The sequence below is a fragment of the Coregonus clupeaformis genome, unplaced genomic scaffold, assembly GCF_020615455.1.
Source record: "Coregonus clupeaformis isolate EN_2021a unplaced genomic scaffold, ASM2061545v1 scaf0015, whole genome shotgun sequence".
NCBI classification, from domain to species: Eukaryota; Metazoa; Chordata; class Actinopteri; order Salmoniformes; family Salmonidae; genus Coregonus; species Coregonus clupeaformis.
In genome coordinates, this window is record NW_025533470.1 from 1332501 (window position 1) to 1351982 (window position 19482).

The 19482-nt window shown below is 49.4% G+C and overlaps 1 pseudogene; it reads left to right on the forward strand.

Moving 5' to 3' along the window:
- Window positions 1–14948, forward strand: part of LOC121566451 — a 16170-nt pseudogene extending 1222 nt beyond the window's left edge.
- The last annotated feature ends 4534 nt before the right edge of the window (window positions 14949–19482 follow it).

Genomic DNA, 19482 nt, shown 5'->3' on the forward strand with positions numbered 1-19482 from the left:
ACATTTGTAGAGATTATAGGTTAGAGACCTAGAAACCTGTCTGTACATTAGTAGAGATTATAGGTTAGAAACCTAGAAACCTGTCTGTACATTTGTAGAGATTAGAGATTAGAAACCTAGAAACCTGTCTGTACATTTGTAGAGATTAGAGATTAGAGACCTAGAAACCTGTCTGTACATTTGTAGAGATTAGAGATTAGAAACCTAGAAACCTGTCTGTACATTTGTAGAGATTATAGGTTAGAAACCTAGAAACCTGTCTGTACATTTGTAGAGATTAGAGATTAGAGACCTAGAAACCTGTCTGTACATTTGTAGAGATTAGAGATTAGAGACCTAGACACCTGTCTGTACATTTGAAGAGATTAGATATTAGAGACCTAGAAACCTCTCTGTACATTTGTAGAGATTATAGGTTAGAAACCTAGAAACCTGTCTGTACATAAATAGAGATTAGAGGTCAGAAACCTAGAAACCTGTCTGTACATTTGTAGAGATTAGAGATTAGAGACCTAGAAACCTGTCTGTACATTTGTAGAGATGAGAGATTAGAGACCTAGAAACCTGTCTGTACATTTGTAGAGATTAGAGATTAGAGACCTAGAAACCTGTCTGTACATTTGTAGAGATTAGAGATTAGAGACCTAGAAACCTGTCTGTACATTAGTAGAGATTATAGGTTAGAAACCTAGAAACCTGTCTGTACATTTGTAGAGATTAGAGGTTAGAAACCTAGAAACCTGTCTGTACATTTGAAGAGATTAGATATTAGAGACCTAGAAACCTGTCTGTACATTTGTAGAGATTATAGGTTAGAAACCTAGAAACCTGTCTGTACATAAATAGAGATTAGAGGTCAGAAACCTAGAAACCTGTCTGCACATTTGTAGAGATTAGAGATTAGAGACCTAGAAACCTGTCTGTACATTTGTAGAGATTATAGGTTAGAGACCTAGAAACCTGTCTGTACATTAGTAGAGATTATAGGTTAGAAACCTAGAAACCTGTCTGTACATTTGTAGAGATTAGAGATTAGAAACCTAGAAACCTGTCTGTACATTTGTAGAGATTATAGGTTAGAAACCTAGAAACCTGTCTGTGTGATGCGTGATTTGGAAGGAGTCAGGCACAGGAGGGTAAATCCCAGTATACCGAGTTTTTTCCGTAATGCAGCGTAGACCAGTCCAGTGCGCAAAACAGGCGCACTGGAACAACAGGCACACGGGGAAATACCCCGGCAATACAAAATACTGAGCTCCACCAAGCTACTAATCCACACAATGAACAATCACCCACAAGGACAAGGGGGGCAGAGGGAACACTTAAACACGTTCTAATGAGGGAAAATCAACCAGGTGTGTTTAATAGACAAGACAAGACAAATGGCGAACGCCGAAGCCTGCCCGAACAAGGAAGGAAGAGAGCCTTCATCAACATTTAATGTTTTGATTCACACTGTGAATCTGTCCTTCAGTATCTCATATGCAACAGTAAGCTGTGGATGGATATTATGCTGTTTTCTGTCTGTTTTTGTGTTTCTCAGAGATCCTTCAGACCTGTGTCTGTTACACTGAGACGACTCCACCAGTCTGCCCTGGATGGTCAGTAAAATCTCTCTGTCTCTGTCTCTGTCTCTGTCTCTGTCTCTGTCTCTGTCTCTCTCTCTGCTCTCTCTCTCTCTCTCTCTCTCTCTCTCTCTCTCTCTCTCTCTCTCTCTCTCTCTCTCTCTCTCTCTCTCTGTCTCTCTCTCTCTCTCTCTCTGTCTCTCTCTCTCTCTCTCTCTCTGCTCTCTCTCTCTCTGTCTCTCTCTCTCTCTCTCTCTGCCCTGTACTTACATGGAACTAGGCCACGTAGCCCTTCATAGATATAGGCTGTCTGTGTTGGTTCTATACCAACCTCTCCTCCGTCTCTTGTCTCAGTTCAGATGTAAGTAAACTGAGGTTAGAACACTCTGGGGATGTTTTAAACATTCCTGTCTTCTCTCCTCCTCTCCTCCTCTCCTCCTCTCCTCCTCTCCTCCTCTCCTCCACTCTTCCTCTCCTTCACCCTCCAGTGGTAGAGCATCCAGCCCCAGAGGACAGTGTGACGGCCAGTTTTGGCAGGTTCATCCAGGGTGTACAACTCCACCACCTGACCTCCACCCTGCTCCACCGCAGTAAGAGGATGGTCCTGGACTCCATCGGAGTGGGACTACTGGGCAGTACCACACACGTCTTCCAACTGGCCTTGCAACACTGTCAGGTGAGAGAACAGAATACAACTTTATTGTCCATTAGTTAGAATACACACACACACACGTTGACACCCCCAGATACAAACACACACACATTGAGAGGAAGAGGGGAGGTTTCCTACTTGAATGGCAGACAGCACTAACCTCTGAGTCCTGCTCCTAATGATGAACTTAGCCTTAAGATGCTTTCCTTTTTTAATCTTTACAGAGTACACTCCATTCCTCCATTCCTCCATTCCTCCTGTCCTGACTTTAAGGGATGACAGAGCGTCTGTCTGCCTCTAACTGTTACGTCAACTGTCTCTGTCTAACCATAGCTCCTGTTAGAGTTACTGTGTTGTCTGTCTGCCTGTCTCTGTCTGTCTCTCTAACACCCCCCACTGTCTATCTGTCTGTCTGTCTGTCTGTCTGTCTGTCTGCCTGTCTGCCTGTCTGCCTGCCTGTCTGCCTGTCTGCCTGTCTGCCTGTCTGTCTGTCTGTCTGCCTGTCTGCCTGTCTGTCTGTCTGTCTGTCTGTCTGCCTGTCTGCCTGTCTGCCTGTCTGTCTGTCTGTCTGTCTGTCTGTCTGTCTGTCTGTCTGTCTGTCTGTCTGTCTGTCTGTCTGTCTGTCCGTGTCTGTCTGTCTGTCTGTCTGCCTGTCTGCCTGCCTGTCTGTCCGCCTGCCTGTCTGTCACTCTAACGCCCCTACTGTCTATCCTCTGTTTCTGCAGCACATGTATGGTCCTGATGACATCTGTAGTGTGTACGGACGCGGAGGAACCAGACTCTCCCCAACCCTGGCTGCCTTCGTCAACGGAGTGGCCGTGAGTAGACATATTTACACTATTTACACTAGATCTGCACAGACACACGTTGGGGTAATATACTAGCATGCCCCGCCCACCTGAGGATCTGTCTTTTTCAGCCATCTATTTCCTGTGTTTGAGGGGTACAAAATCCGCTTGTCACTTAAAACCTTTTAAATGTAAAGTCCCCATATTTGTGGACCCTATTAGATTTGTTTTGTTCAATTCAGTCTGGTATGAGAACGGTAGCCCCTATCTGCAAAAGCAGGGTGTCTGCAGAAAGCTGAGTATCTTTGCTATTGATCGGTACCTTCAAACCTTAGGTATGACTTACTACCATATATGGGCATACGAATGTATAAAGACAGGCCGTGTGCAAAAACAGTGCAATTACCACATTCAGACATTTTGGAGAGTTTGAAAGGACACTTGAATGTACCCTGGATACACCATAACACCACCACAATGTTTGAGTGAAGTTGATATGGTAGAAATTGTGTTTTTTATACTGAACAAATAGCATTTAGGGATTGCAAATATGTAATATTAGGTCTATCAATCCCTTTTTTTCCTGATATTGTGGAAGCCATCTGATGTGTTTCCAGCTCTTCACTTATAGCTTGTCAATGAAAGATGAAAAAACAAAACGGTTATTTTGTGTGTGCTTGATCTACAGTGGGGAAAAAAAGTATTTAGTCAGTCACCAATTGTGCAAGTTCTCCCACTTAAAAAGATGAGAGAGGCCTGTAATTTTCATCATAGGTACACGTCAACTATGACAGACAAAATGAGATTTTTTTTTCTCCAGAAAATCACATTGTAGGATTTTTAATTAATTAAATGTAACTCCTATCTATCTTCTGATCATTTCCTCATCGTCTCCCAGATGTCTTCTTTCCAAATATACCAAGTTTTGGCATGTCAGAATCATTTTACTGCTGCGACTCTTTCATACTCTTGCTTGTGCCTGTTGTTTTTTCCCCGTTAACTTTAAGACTGAGGAAATGTTTGTAATGACCTGTCAAACACACCCCGGTAATGGCTGAAATATTAACTATTAATACCAGGGGCTAATTTTCAATGGTGCCCTGAGGACATAACATAAAATATCAAACTACAAGATAGAATAACATTTACATTTTAGCAGACACTCTTATCCAGAGCAACTTACAGTTAGTGAGTGCATACATTATTTAATTTTTTCATACTGGAATCGAACCCACAACCCTGGCGTTGCAAATGCCATGCTCTACCAACTGAGCTACATCCCTGCCGGCCATTCCCTCCCCTACCCTAATTGTGCGCCGCCCCATGGGTCTCCCGGTCACGGCCTGCTACGACAGAGCCTGGATTCGAACCAGGATCTCTAGTGGCACAGCTAGCACTGCGATGCAGTGCCTTAGACCACTGCGCCACTCGGGAGGCTAACCAGGTCATTATATTAGAACAGCACAGGCATCAGAAACTAATTATTAAAGTAAATCATTCCGAATGCATTGCATTTATGCAAATGAGGCACATATCATGTTCTTTATTTTAACACAAAAATAACAAATTCTAATATCTGAAACAATAAGGAAATGTATATATGAGCGCATTCTAAGAAAAACAATAAGTGAAACTTTACAAGAAATGTAAAACCTGAATTCCCACCAAAATCCCTGAACTCAATCATCACTTGTCTGTGGCAGTAAAATGTTTTATGTGCTATAATTCAATCAATATCTGATGGATTATTAAAATGTGAAAAGTTTGGAGTATCTTCATCCATTGTCCAACTGTTGCATTTATTAGAATTGTTTTGAAAACCTTTTAACCATTTCGATGACCGTTGCTAGCTGTAGTCAGGAACATGAACCAACGGAGAACCAGTGATCTAAAGCTGTGGCAGTACTTCAGCCAGACGGTGAGGATGACACACAGCAGCCGGTCATGAAAACCCTGGCCTCACCTCACCTCTCCAGGGTTTTCCTGGTCTGTCTGAGAGTTAGAGACAGACACAGACACAGACAGACAGACAGAAATATAAATATGGAGCGCTGACCGGCAGATCATCATCTTGTCATGCTAATCTCATTTAGCTCCACCCTTGGCAGAACTCAGTCAGAACTAAAACAGACCTACAACAGAGCATAGAGTCCTGATGTCCAAAATAAGCTGGATATGTCAGCAGGGTGGAGTACAGCAGAGCAGAGCAGAGTGGACTGGCTGGAGTACGTACTGAGGGAAGGTCCTTGTTGTTAACACAATCTCCCCTCTGTGCCCAATAACATGCTTAACTTAGAGCCTCTCTCTGTGGGATACATAGATAGATATTCCTGGGCCTGTTCAGTCACTACAGAGTCACTCTGACAGACCTCCTACAGTTATTATATTCCTGTTCAGTCACTACAGAGTCACTCTGACTATTATTCCACTAGATCACTCTGTATTACTGTTCCCTGTCTGGTGTGGTAAACCAACTGTCTTCCTTGGATTGGTGATGACACATTTATCATCAAAACACTGAGTCTGTAACAGGTGTCTTTATTCTGGGTCTGTAATCCTGTCTGTTGTCCAGTCTGACTCTGTCTGTTGTCCAGGCTGACTGTGTCTGTTGTCCAGGCTGACTCTGTCTGTTGTCCAGGCTGACTGTGTCTGTTGTCCAGTCTGACTCTGTCTGTTGTCCAGGCTGACTGTGTCTGTTGTCCAGGCTGACTGTGTCTGTTGTCCAGGCTGACTGTGTCTGTTGTCCAGGCTGACTGTGTCTGTTGTCCAGGCTGACTGTGTCTGTTGTCCAGGCTGACTGTGTCTGTTGTCCAGGCTGACTGTGTCTGTTGTCCAGGCTAACTGTGTCTGTTGACCAGGCTAACTGTGTCTGTTAACCAGGCTAACGGTGTCTGTTGACCAGGCTAACTGTGTCTGTTGACCAGGCTAACTGTGTCTGTTGACCAGGCTAACTCTGTCTGTTGTCCAGGCTAACTCTGTCTATTACGCTTGGTGGGGACTCAGGTGCAGAGACGGACACACGGACAACAGAGGGTGAATTAGGATGTCGTTTATTCAGCGTGGAATTGGCAGAGAGAAACAGTTCAGGGTGGAATAGCTTCAGACCGGGGTAGGAGCTGAGTGGGGGGGAGAGCCAGTAGTCCGGAGAGCTGGAGGACGAGGATAACAGACAACAGATGAGCAGGTTGCGGCGTGGGAATGGCAGGTAGGCAGGCAGCAGGAACAGACGGGATCTGGTCGAAGGAGAGACAGGTTACAAAACGTGGCAGAAACAACTATAATGCTGAGATAGTAACAACTAGACTGGAGATTGCTGTACGGGGCCAAGTTACCACAGGTAGTGTAGGAACGAACTGGCGCTGGAGAGGTGTCCAGCCCGGGTAGATGACTGCTGGTTGATTGGTGACAATGAGCCGCAGCTGGAGGTAACTGAGCATGAGAGAGAATGGCCACGCCCCTGACCTAGATCCTCTGCCTGGGCTGCACAGCAGGGGAGACAGACACAGACAACACACACAGGGGAAAAAAGGAAAAGGGAAACAAGCGGGGCAGGGACCAACAGTGCCGGATCGTAACAGTACCCCCTCAACGGGCGCCACCCGGCGACCCACCCGGCTTGTCAGGGTGGTCCCTATGGAAATCCGGGCCACCAGCTGAGGATCCAGTATAAATCGTCGGGGAATCCAGGACCTCTCCTCGGGACCGTATCCCTCCCAGTCCACCAGGTACTGGAAGCCCTCTACCACGCCTCCGGACGTCCAGCAGTCTCCGCACCGTGTAGGCTGGATGGTCGTACAATACGCGGTGGCGGAGGGGATCCACAGGCGGACACAAAGGGCTGGAGGAGACCAGCTTCAGCTGGGACACGTGAAATGTAGGATGGACTCTCATGGCCTGGGGAAGCTTCAACCGAACAGCCGAAGGGTTGATGATGGAATCGATCTTGAAAGGACCCAAATACCGGGGCGACAGCTTACGGGAGTCAGTGCGCAGGGGGATGTTGCTGGAGGAGAGCCAGACTCGCTGACCAGGCTGGAACTGGGGAGCGACTACCCTGTGCCTGTCCGCCACTCTCTTGTTCCGCTCTGCTGTCCGTAGAAGGGCCTCACGGGTGTCCACCCACACCTTGCGGCAGCGACGAGGTTATCCTGAACTGACGGGATGGCTAACTCCCTTTCCTGAGACGGGAACAATGGCGGTTGGTACCCCAAAGCCGCCTCAAATGGTGAGAGGCCGGTGGCAGAGGAGGTGAGGGAATTGTGGGCATATTCGACCCACGGGAGATGTTTGGCCCAGGTGGACGGGTTCTGGGATGTCACACAGCGTAGAGCAGCCTCCAGGTCCTGATTGGTCCTCTCAGTCTGGCCATTGGACTGGGGATGAAAACCTGATGAGAGACTGACAGAGGCACCCAGAGCAGAACAAAACTCCTTCCATACCCGAGAAATGAACTGTGGGCCTCTATCGGACACTATGTCCACAGGTATTCCATGGGGACGGAATACATGTAGGACAAAAGGTCGGCTGTCTCACTGGCAGATGGTAATTTTGGTAATGCAACAAAATGGGCAGATTTAGAGAATCTGTCCACGATGGTGAGTATGGTGTCATTACCCTCGCAGACATAGGAAGTTCAGTGACGGAAGTCCAAGCCACGTGAGACCAAGGACGACTCGGGACTGGGAGAGGCCGCAGCAGGCCCGGAAGGAGCCCTGTGGGACGCCTTGTTTTGGGCACAGATGGAACAGGCCGCCACGTACTCCCGGACGTCTGCCTCGGCGGATGGCCACCAAAAAGTGCCTCTTAAGTAGCGACAGTGTACGGTTCATACCAGGGGTGGCAGGAGAATCGTGAGGTGTGGATCCAGTTGAGCACTTGCGGCCGCACGGCTGCGGGAACATAGAGAAGGTCGGGGGGGCCATCGGCCGGTCCAGGTTCCAACTCTTGTGCCGATCGGACGAGGGACTCGATTTCCCAGTGAACAGCCGCCACCAAACAGGAAGCGGGCAGAACAGGTTCAGGATTGCTGAAGTCTTCATTGTCTGTAAACTGGCGGAGAGAGCATCAGGCTTGACATTACGTGTACCAGGACGATATGTTAAAATAAACTTGAACCTGCTGAAGAACAGAGCCCATCTGGCCTGGACGGGAGTTCAGCCTCTTGGATGACTGGATGTAAGCCAGGTTCTTGTGGTCTGTCCAGACTATGAAGGGTTGCTCTGCTCCGTCTAGCCAGTGCCTCCACTCCTCCAACGCCAACTTGACAGCAAGCAACTCCCGGTTACCCACGTCGTAGTTCTTCTCAGCAGGGGTCAATCTCCTGGAGAAAAAGGCCACAGGATGGAGCTTCTGGTCCGTGGGGAACGTTGTGACAGGACTGCCCCCACCCCCGAATCAGAGGCGTCCACTTCACAATAAACTGCAAACTAGTGTCTGGATGAATAAGAACAGGTGAGGTGGTGAACAGTTCCTTCAATGTACTCACAGCTGACTCGGCCTCAGGCGTCCACAGGAATGGCACCTTAGGGGAGGTGAGCTTGGTCAGGGGGCAACCACTCGGCTGAAACCCCTGATGAAGCGGCGGTAGAAGTTGGCGAAGCCCAGGAAGCGTAGCTGCTTCCGAGACGTGGGTGTGGGCCACTCCACAACCGCTCTGATCTTGTCAGGGTCTGGTGACACTTGTCCCGCTCGATAATAAAGCCCAAAAAGGGGACGGACTGCCGGTGGAACTCACATTTTTCTGCTTTCACATACAGTTTATTTTCCATGAGGCGTTGGAGAACCAGACGGACGTGGGAGACGTGTTCATCCTGTGACTTAGAGAATATTAGAATGTCATCCAAATAGACAAACACAAAACGGTGTAGAAAATCCCTCAACACATCGTTAATCATGGCCTGAAACACTGCTGGGGCGTTAGTGAGACCCGAATGGCATGACTAGGTATTCAAAGTGTCCGAGAGGGGGTATTGAACCCAGTCTTCCATTCGTCTCCGGCCTGATCCTAACGAGGTGGTAAGCGTTACGTAGGTCGAGTTTGGTAAACACGGTGGCACCATGAAGGGGTTCAAATGCTGAGTTGATGAGAGGCAGGGGGTACGTATTTCTGACTGTGATGTTATTAAGTCCTCTGTAGTCAATGCAGGGGGCGTAATGTTTTGTCCTTCTTCTCTACAAAAAAAGAACCCAGCACCAACAGCGGAAGATGAGGGACGAATGATGCCAGAGGCTAGGGAGTCGCCTATGTAGGTTTCCATAGCTTTCTCTCAGGACGGGACAGATTGAAAAGCCGACTGGACGGCAAAGGAGCTCCAGGCAGTAACTCAATAGCGCAATCGTATGGCCTATGAGGTGGTAATGAAAGTGCCTTGGATTTACTGAATACCTCGGCCAGGTCCAGGTACTCCTCAGGGACTGAAGAGAGGTCTGGGGTTTTGACAGGGGAAGCAGGGGAACCTACCGAGGGCGGAATAGCCGACCCAAGGCAAACAGAATGGCAGTGAGTGCTCCAACTGTGTATTTTGTGGTTTTGCCAGTCAATATGGGGGTTGTGAATGCTAAGCCAAGGGAAACCGAGGATAAGGGGGGAGGCCGAGGAGGAGACTACTTTAAACTGGATGGTTTCCTTGTGATTGCCGGACAGCATGAGAGAAACGGGGACCGTTTGATGGGTGATGTTGGCAAACTGATGGCCGTCAATAGCGGTTACTGTTATAGGCTTAGGCAGGGGCTTAACAGGGATCTCAGCCTGAGTGACCAGGTTAACGTCAAGGAAACTATCCTCAGCACCAGAGTCGATGAGAGCAGCTAGTGGGAGAGATAGATTCCTGAACTGGACTGTAGCTGGGATAACTAGACGGGGTGCTGTGGGCATTGAGTCAGGTGTAGCACTCGCAAGTATGCCCACTTTTACCTGCGAGCTTGGTCTTTGGGCGAACCGGACAGTTAACCAGGAAATGAGTGCGGTCCCCACAGTACATGCACTCACCAGCCCGCATGCGCCCTGCCTTTTCGGCAGGGGACAGACGAGCACGACCCCAGCTGCATGGGCTCGCTCTAGTTCCGTGGAGGGATCCGCTGCGGTGTGGACTCGACCGCCCCTCTCCTGTCTCCTCTCCCGTAGCCTGTTGTCTATTCTGTAGCAAGGGAAACGAGAACATGAAGGTTAGCAGGCTCATCACGAACAGCTAGTTCATTCTTAATCGTGTCACTTAGACCGTTAACAAACGCTCCCTGAAGAGCTTCGTCATTCCACTTGGAATCGGCTGCCAAGGTCCAAAATCAATGGCGTATTCAGCCACGCTACCCGTGCCTGTCGTAGCTTCAATAGTCTCTTTGTGGCGGTCCCGGCATGGTCCGGGTGATCAAACACAACTTTCAATTGAGAGGAAAAATCGCCAAACGACAGGCTGGCAATCTGCTGAGTAGAACAAGCCGCTTCTGCCCAAATCAAAGCTTTGCCCTCATTAACCCCAGTGCGTAATGTACCTTTGAGGATTCCGTGGAGAAAGACAGGGGCTTCTGTTGGAACACCAAGCGGCACTGAAGCAGGAAACCACGGCATTTGTTCAGGTCCCCGTGAAAGGTTCGGGTGAGGTTGTAGGGGGTTCCCCGAAGGGCAGGAGCGGAAGCCGAGCCTGGAGCCACTGTAGGAGGAACAGGCGGAGGAGAAGCAGAGGGAGGAAGGGTAGTGAGTGTTACCAGGTTAGCTACCTGAGAGGTGAGATGAGATACTTGATCCAACAACTGCTGGTTGTTATCCACAAGAGTCCGGATGAGTTGGTCGTGGTTGTCCCAATAACATTCCCTGTGAATGGAGGGCGCGTTGTACGCCATCACCCGTTGTTTCATGTGGCATCTCTGCTGAGTCCATGTTTGGCCAGTTCGTTCTATTACGCTTGGTGGGGACTCAGGTGCAGAGACGGACACACGGACAACAGAGGGTGAATTAGGATGTCGTTTATTCAGCGTGAATTGGCAGAGAGAAACAGTTCAGGGTGGAATAGCTTCAGACCGGGGTAGGAGCTGAGTGGGGGGAGAGCCAGTAGTCCGGAGAGCTGGAGGACGAGGATAACAGACAACAGATGAGCAGGTTGCGGCGTGGGAATGGCAGGTAGGCAGGCAGCAGGAACAGACGGGATCTGGTCGAAGGAGAGACAGGTTACAAAACGTGGCAGAAACAACTATAATGCTGAGATAGTAACAACTAGACTGAGATTGCTGTACGGGGCCAAGTTACCACAGGTAGTGTAGGAACGAACTGGCGCTGGAGAGGTGTCCAGCCCGGGTAGATGACTGCTGGTTGATTGGTGACAATGAGCCGCAGCTGGAGGTAACTGAGCATGAGAGAGAATGGCCACGCCCCCTGACCTAGATCCTCTGCCTGGGCTGCACAGCAGGGGGAGACAGACACAGACAACACACACAGGGGAAAAAAGGAAAAGGGAAACAAGCGGGGCAGGACCAACAGTGCCGGATCGTAACACTGTCTGTTGTCCAGGCTGACGGTGTCTGTTGACCAGGCTAACTGTGTCTGTTGTCCAGGCTAACTCTGTCTGTTGTCCAGGCTGACTGTGTCTGTTGACCAGGCTAACTGTGTCTGTTGACCAGGCTAAATGTGTCTGTTGTGTGTCTGTACTCCAGGCCCACTCCATGGACTTTGATGACACCTGGCACCCTGCCACTCACCCGTCGGGGGCGGTCCTTCCTGCCCTGCTGGCGGTATGCGACATGCTGCCCAATAACAGCAAGCCTAGTGGGCGGGACTTCCTGCTTGCGTTCAACGTGGGAATAGAGGTCCAGGGACGACTGATGAGGTTCTCCAACGAGGCTCACAACATCCCCAAGAGGTGAGGACCATGACCCCTAACCCTGACCCCTAAACCTAACCCTGACACTAACCCACCATCCCCAAGAGGTGAGGACCATGACCCCTAAACCTGACCCCTAAACCTAACCCTGACACTAACCCACCATCCCCAAGAGGTGAGGACCATGACCCCCTAACCCTGACCCCTAAACCTAACCCTGACACTAACCCACCATCCCCAAGAGGTGAGGACCATGACCCCTAACCCTGACCCCTAAACCTAACCCTGACACTAACCCACCATCCCCAAGAGGTGAGGACCATGACCCCTAACCCTGACCCCTAAACCTAACCCTGAAACTAACCCACCATCCCCAAGAGGTGAGGACAATGACCCCTAACCCTGACCCCTGACCCTAACCCTGACACTAACCCAACATCCCCAAGAGGTGAGGACCATGACCCCTAACCCTGACCCCTAAACCTAACCCTGACACTAACCCACCATCCCCAAGAGGTGAGGACCATGACCCCTAACCTAACCCTGACACTAACCCACAACATCCCCAAGAGGTGAGGACCATGACCCCTAACCCTGACCCCTGACCCTGACTCTAACCCACAACATCCCCAAGAGGTGAGGACCATGACCCCTAACCCTGACCCCTGACCCTGACTCTAACCTACAACATCCCCAAGAGGTGAGGACCATGACCCCTAACCCTGACCCCTAACCTAACCCTGACACTAACCCACACCATCCCCAAGAGGTGAGGACCATGACCCCTAACCTAACCCTGACACTAACCCACAACATCCCCAAGAGGTGAGGACCATGACCCCTAACCTAACCCTGACACTAACCCACAACATCCCCAAGAGGTGAGGACCATGACCCCTAACCTAACCCCTGACACTAACCCACAACATCCCCAAGAGGTGAGGACCATGACCCCTAACCTAACCCTGACTCTAACCCACAACATCCCCAAGAGGTGAGGACCCTGACCCCTGACCCTGACCCCTAAACCTAACCCTGACACTAACCCACAACATCCCCAAGAGGTGAGGACCCTGACCCCTGACCCTGACCCCTAAACCTAACCCTGACACTAACCCACAACATCCCCAAGAGGTGAGGACCCTGACCCCTGACCCTGACCCCTGACCCCTAACCTAACCCTGACACTAACCCACAACATCCCCAAGAGGTGAGGACCCTGACCCCTGACCGTGACCCCTGACCCTGACACTAACCCACAACATCCCCAAGAGGTGAGGACCCTGACCCCTGACCGTGACCCCTGACCCTGACACTAACCCACAACATCCCCAAGAGGTGAGGACCATGACCCCTAACCTAACCCTGACACTAACCCACAAGAGGTGAGGACCCTGACCCCTGACCCTGACCCCTGACCCTGACACTAACCCACAACATCCCCAAGAGGTGAGAGCTAGACCTATCAGACCTGGGAAAATAAGTTGAGGTCTCGGTTAACCTTGGACTTCAGAGCCTGAGTAAGGTAACATCAGAGTTGCTTTAAGAGGATGGTCACGTCTGAGGCCATATTTTACTGGGATGTTAAGTGGAACTGATTGGGCCTGTTTGTGTGCTATTCTAGCAGGACTAGAAGGGGTTCACTGGGCAGTGTAATTCGTTTAGTTTAATAGAGTGCAGCAGGTGGTGGATTCCACTGAATGCTCCCACAGACATACAGCTGTTTATACAACAGTACCCCCTCTCTGCTGTTTCACCACTGTGACAATATGCTGAAATTATTTGCAATCTGTTATTTCCCTCAAGACCACTGAAATAGACTCTCAGGTTCTCCTCCCTACGCAGGCTGTATAAACCAGATGGCTGTCCTGTCCTGTAGCATTCTGTTCTGTAGACAGAGACCTGTCCTCACTGTAGACAGAGACCTGTCCTCACTGTAGACAGAGACCTGTCCTCACTGTAGACAGAGACCTGTCCTCACTGTAGACTCCTGTCCTCACTGTAGACAGAGACCTGTCCTCACTGTAGACAGAGACCTGTCCTCACTGTAGACAGAGACCTGTCCTCACTGTAGACAGAGACCTGTCCTCACTGTAGACAGAGACCTGTCCTCACTGACCCAGCACTGACATCATCATGACTGAGCTGTTTGCTGGTTTACTCAAGGTTACTTGCTCCTAAAACAGACATGTTTAGTTTTAGTTTCGTCTTCAGACCTGTGCTTCCTTAACATCTGACCTCTCTCTCTCTCTCTCCTCCCACCCCCCCTCCCTCCAGGTTCCACCCCCCTACTGTTGTGGGTACTCTGGGTAGTGCAGCAGCCTGCGCCCGCCTCCTCTCTCTGGAACGCTCCCAGTGTAGCCACGCCCTGGCGATCGCTGCCAGCCTATCAGGAGCCCCCATGGCCAACGCGGCCACCCAATCTAAACCCCTCCACATCGGCAACGCGGCGCGGCTGGGGCTGGAGGCAGCTCTACTGGCCTCTAGAGGTCTGGAGGCCTCACCCAGGGTCCTGGATGACACCGCCGGGGTCGCAGGGTTCAGCGCCTTCTACGAGGACTATGCCCCACGACCTTTGACCTCCCCAGAGGAGGAGTTGCAGTTCCTCCTGGAGGACCAGGACATAGCGTTCAAGAGGTTCCCGGCCCACCTGGGGATGCACTGGTAGCCGACGCTGCGCCCCGTACACAAACTGCTGCTGGGGGAGCAGGGGTCAGGAGGTCGTAGGTCAGGTCCAGGACATCCTTCTCAGGGTTCCCGCCCAAGTACATTGATCGTCCGTTTCCCGGAGTCGGAGCATGAGGCCAGACACTCCTTCCAGTTCAACGCCTGCTCTGCCCTGCTGGACGGAGAAGTCACCGTGGACTCATTCTCCCAGGACGCACTGCAGCGCCCCGACCTCCACGCCCTGCTGGGGCGTGTCCACGTCGAGCATCCCCATGACAACCCCGCTAACTTTGACCGCATGTACGGCGAGGTGCAGGTGACGCTGGTAGGGCGGGGACGCCCTGAAGGGACGCTGTGATACGTCTACGGTCACTGGCGTAACCCGTTGACCAATGAGAGCCTGAGGAAGAAGTTCCGCAGCAACGCTGGGGCGGTCCTTCCCAGAGAGAGAAGGTGGAGGGTCTGATAGAGGTCGAGAGGGATTAGACAGACTGGAGGACTGCTCTCCTCTGCTGGAGCAGCTGCAGTGAAAACACACACACACACACAGACACACCCACACACACACACACACACAGACACACACACACAGACACACACACACAGACACACACACACACACACACACACACACACACACACACACACACACACACACACACAGACACACACACACACCTCATCACAGCACTCCTGACCAGCTGATGTCTCTGCGTTTTACAACATCATGTTAACACTTTATACTGTGAGCTGAATTACAATGAAGAATCTACTTCCAATCTGAGGGAAGAGACATTTAAATGATTTAAAGAATCAAAGCTAAATGAAGTATCTACTTCCAATGAGAGGGAAGAGGGAGAGTCTATAGGGGATTAACTTTAGCTATAATTTACCATTTAGCAGACGCTTTTATCCAAAGCGACTTACAGTCATGTGTGCATACATTTTTACGTATGGGTGGTCCCGGGGATCGAACCCACTACCCTGGCGTTACAAGCACCATGCTCTACCAATTGAGCTACAGAGGACCACATTAAATGTACATTAAATGATCTAAAACAATCAAAGCTAAATGATGAAGTACTGTACCTTTTACTGTATCCATTTATATGACTCCAATAGGGTCACTACGTTCACTACGTTTACTTGACATTGTACAGTCCTGAGTGGATGGTGACAATGACAACAATTCATTTGAAGGATGGGCCTGTGTGTACATATATGAATTTACTATGAAATACGTTTGAAAAATACTGTTACTTGTTTATTTTCTTATTTTCTATTTTGTTCAACTGTATTTTATTCTCATTCTATACATGAATCTTCATTAAATAAAAATATAGAAAACTAAATATATCCTGTTTAGTCCTCCTCATTTATCAGATGTACAGTTTTTACAACAACCATAAAATCAGAATGTTACCTGACAACAACAACACAAAGATACAATATATACAGTACCACAGCCAAAGGGTTGGACACACTTACTTATTCAAGGGTTTTCCTTTATTTGTACTATTTTCTACATTGTAAAATAATAGTGAAGGCATCAAAACTATGAAATAACACATATGGAATCATGCAGTAACCATAAAAGTGTTAAACAAATCAAAATCTATTTTATATTTGAGATTCTTCAAAGTAGCCACCCTTTGCCTTGATGACTGCTTTGCACACAGCCATGCAATCTCCATAGACAAACATTGGCAGTAGAATGGCCTTACTGAAGAGCTCAGTGACTTTCAACGTGGCACCGTCATAGGATGCCACCTTTCCAACAAGTCAGTTCAGCAAATTTCTGCCCTGCTAGAGCTGCCCCGGTCAACTGTAAGTGCTGTTATTGTGAAGTGGAAACGTCTAGGAGAAACAACGGCTCAGCCTCGAAGTGGTAGACCACACAAGCTCACAGAACGGGACCGCCGAGTGCTGAAGCGCATAGTGCGTAAAAATAGAATATCCTCAGTTGCAAAACTCACTACCGAGTTCCAAACTGCCTCTGGAAGCAACATCAGCACAAGAACTGCTTGTCGGGAGCGTCACGAAAAGCGTTGGCTGGAGTGGTGTAAAGCTCGCCGCGATTGGACTCTGGAGCAGTGGAAACACGTTCTCTGGAGTGATGAATCACGCTTCACCATCTGGCAGTCCGACGGACTAATCTGGGTTTGGTGGATGCCAGGAGAACGCTACCTGCCCCAATGCATAGTGCCAACTGTAAAGTTTGGTGGAGGAGGAATAATGGTCTGGGGCTGTTTTTCATGTTTCGGGCTATGCCCTTTAGTTCCAATGAAGATAAATCTTAACGCTACAGCACACAATTACATTCTAGACGATTCTCTGCTTCCAACTTTGTGGCAACAGTTTGGGGAAGGCCCTTTCCTGTTTCAGCATGACAATGCCCACCTGCACAAAGCGAGGTCCATACAGAAATGGTTTGTCAAGATCGATGTGGAAGAACTTGACTGGCCTGCACAAAGCCCTGACCTCAACCCCATCGAACACCTTTGGGATGAATTGGAACGCCGACTGTGAGCCAGGCTTAATTGCCCAACATCAGTGCCCGTCCTCACTAATGCTCTTGTGGCTGAATGGAAGCAAGTCCCCACAGCAATGTTCCAACATCTAGTGGAAAGCCTTCCCAGAAGAGTGGAGGCTGTTATAGCAGCAAAGGGGGGGGGGGGGACCAACTCCATATTAATGCCCATGATTTTGGAATGAGCGGTTGGACGAGCAGGTGTCCACATACATTTGGTCATGTAGTACTTCGATATTTTTTTTTAACTGGTACCGGGGGACCTTCAGACAAGTCTTGTGAGGCCTGTGGGCGTCCTAGAGCAAAACAACCAACATGTACATGTTCATGAGATATTAGTGTGCAATATGTTCAAACTGTTGGGACGCTTACAGACAGAAGTTGGATCGGCTGTCCCGACTTCAGACGAGTCCCAAGAGGCTTGTGGGTCGAGAACAAAAAGCGGAGAACACATTGTCCACGTCTGCCCAACCATATTCTGAGTCGCTAATATTTTTGCACATAATCATGTATTAACTTATAAAGCGTCTGCATTTTTTCCCTACGACAATCGAGAAACGTAAGGATCAACTACGGTGTAATTGGTGTAATTTGAGCCACGCCCCCGAGGCAGAATGCCCACCCGGACCCTCCCACGCCCTGGGGTTGATAGCAGCAAAGGGGGGACCAACTCCATATTAATGGCCATGATTTGGGAATGAGATGTTTGACGAACAGGTGTCCACATACCTTTGGTCATGTAGTGTATTGTCATTCAGAGTGTTCAGGCAGAAAAGTCGCTTTAATCCACAATGACTTGTCGAGTGCGATCCAAAGGAATTTGCCCCGGTTGTGAGTTCATACTGGTGCGGATGGAAACAGGGGAGTTAACTTAGGGAAGGGTGAACATACATTAATGAGTGTGTGGCACAAAGCAGTAGAGAATTTCGTGCTATCAGGTAAAATGTTGGAAAATAACTATGGAGAGGTCCTCAGCTTTGGGAAGGGTGATGAGTTCAATTCCCATAAAGGCCTTCTCTCTCTGTTTCAACACTGGTCCTGGTCTGTGGTCCTGGTCACTGGTCCTGGTCACCGGTCCTGGCCACTGGTCCTGGCCACTGGTCCTGGCCACTGGTCCTGGTCTGTGGTCCTGGTCACTGGTCCTGGTCACTGGTCCTGGTCTGTGGTCCTGGCCACTGGTCCTGGCCACTGGTCCTGGTCACTGGTCCTGGTCACTGGTCCTGGCCACTGGTCCTGGTCTGTGGTCCTGGCCACTGGTCCTGGCCACTGGTCCTGGTCTGTGGTCCTGGTCACTGGTCCTGGTCACCGGTCCTGGTCACTGGTCCTGGTCTGTGGTCCTGGTCAGCGGTCCTGGTCTGTGGTCCTGGCCACTGGTCCTGGTCTGTGGTCCTGGCCACTGGTCCTGGTCTGTGGTCCTGGCCACTGGTCCTGGTCTGTGGTCCTGGCCACTGGTCCTGGTCTGCTCCAGCAACAGTCGCCTCGGTCAAGCTGCTCCCAGCTCACATCAACGACAGGCTGCTTCTGGCTTTCACCTTAAATAAAGAACAGGTGAAAGCAACTCCCAGGTCCAAATCAGTTACGCGTCAATTAATTACTCCCGTGATCAACAGGGGGAAGAGGAGGAGCGCACCTTATATCTGTCTGGGTGAAACCTGTACCTGGTGAATTAAGTTCTGGGCATATAATGCAATGTATGGAGGAAGCTTCTAATACAGTTGAAGTCGGAAGTTTACATACACCTTAGCCAAATACATTTAAACTCTGTTTTTCACAATTCCTGACATTTAATCCTAGTAAAAATTCCCTGTCTTAGGTCAGTTAGGATCACCACTTTATTTTAAGAATGTGAAATGTCAGAGTAATAGTAGAGAGAATGATTTATTTCAGCTTTTATTTCTTTCATCACATTCCCAGTTGGTCAGAAGTTTACATACACTCAATTAGTATTTGGTAGCATTGCCTTTAAATTGTTTAACTTGGGTCAAACGTTTCGGGTAGCCTTCCACAAACTTCCCACAATAAGTTGGGTGAATTTTGGCCCATTCTTCCTGACAGAGCTGGTGTAACTAAGTCAGGTTTGTAGGCCTCCTTGCTCGCACACGCTTTTTCAGTTCTGCCCACAACTTCTCTTTGGATTGAGGTCAGGGCTTTGTGATGGCCACTCCAATACCTTGACTTTGTTGTCCTTAAGCCATTTTGCCACAACTTTGGAAGTATGCTTGGGGTCATTGGCCATTTGGAAGACCCATTTGCGACCAAGCTTTAACTTCCTGACTGATGTCTTGAGATGTTGCTTCAATATATCCACATAATTTTCCTTCCTCATGATGCCATCTATTTTGTGAAGTGCACCAGTCCCTCCTGCAACAAAGCACCTCCACAGCATGATGCTGCCACCCCCGTGCTTCACGATTGGGATGGTGTTCTTCGGCTTGCAAGCCTTCCCCTTTTTCCTCCAAACATAACAATG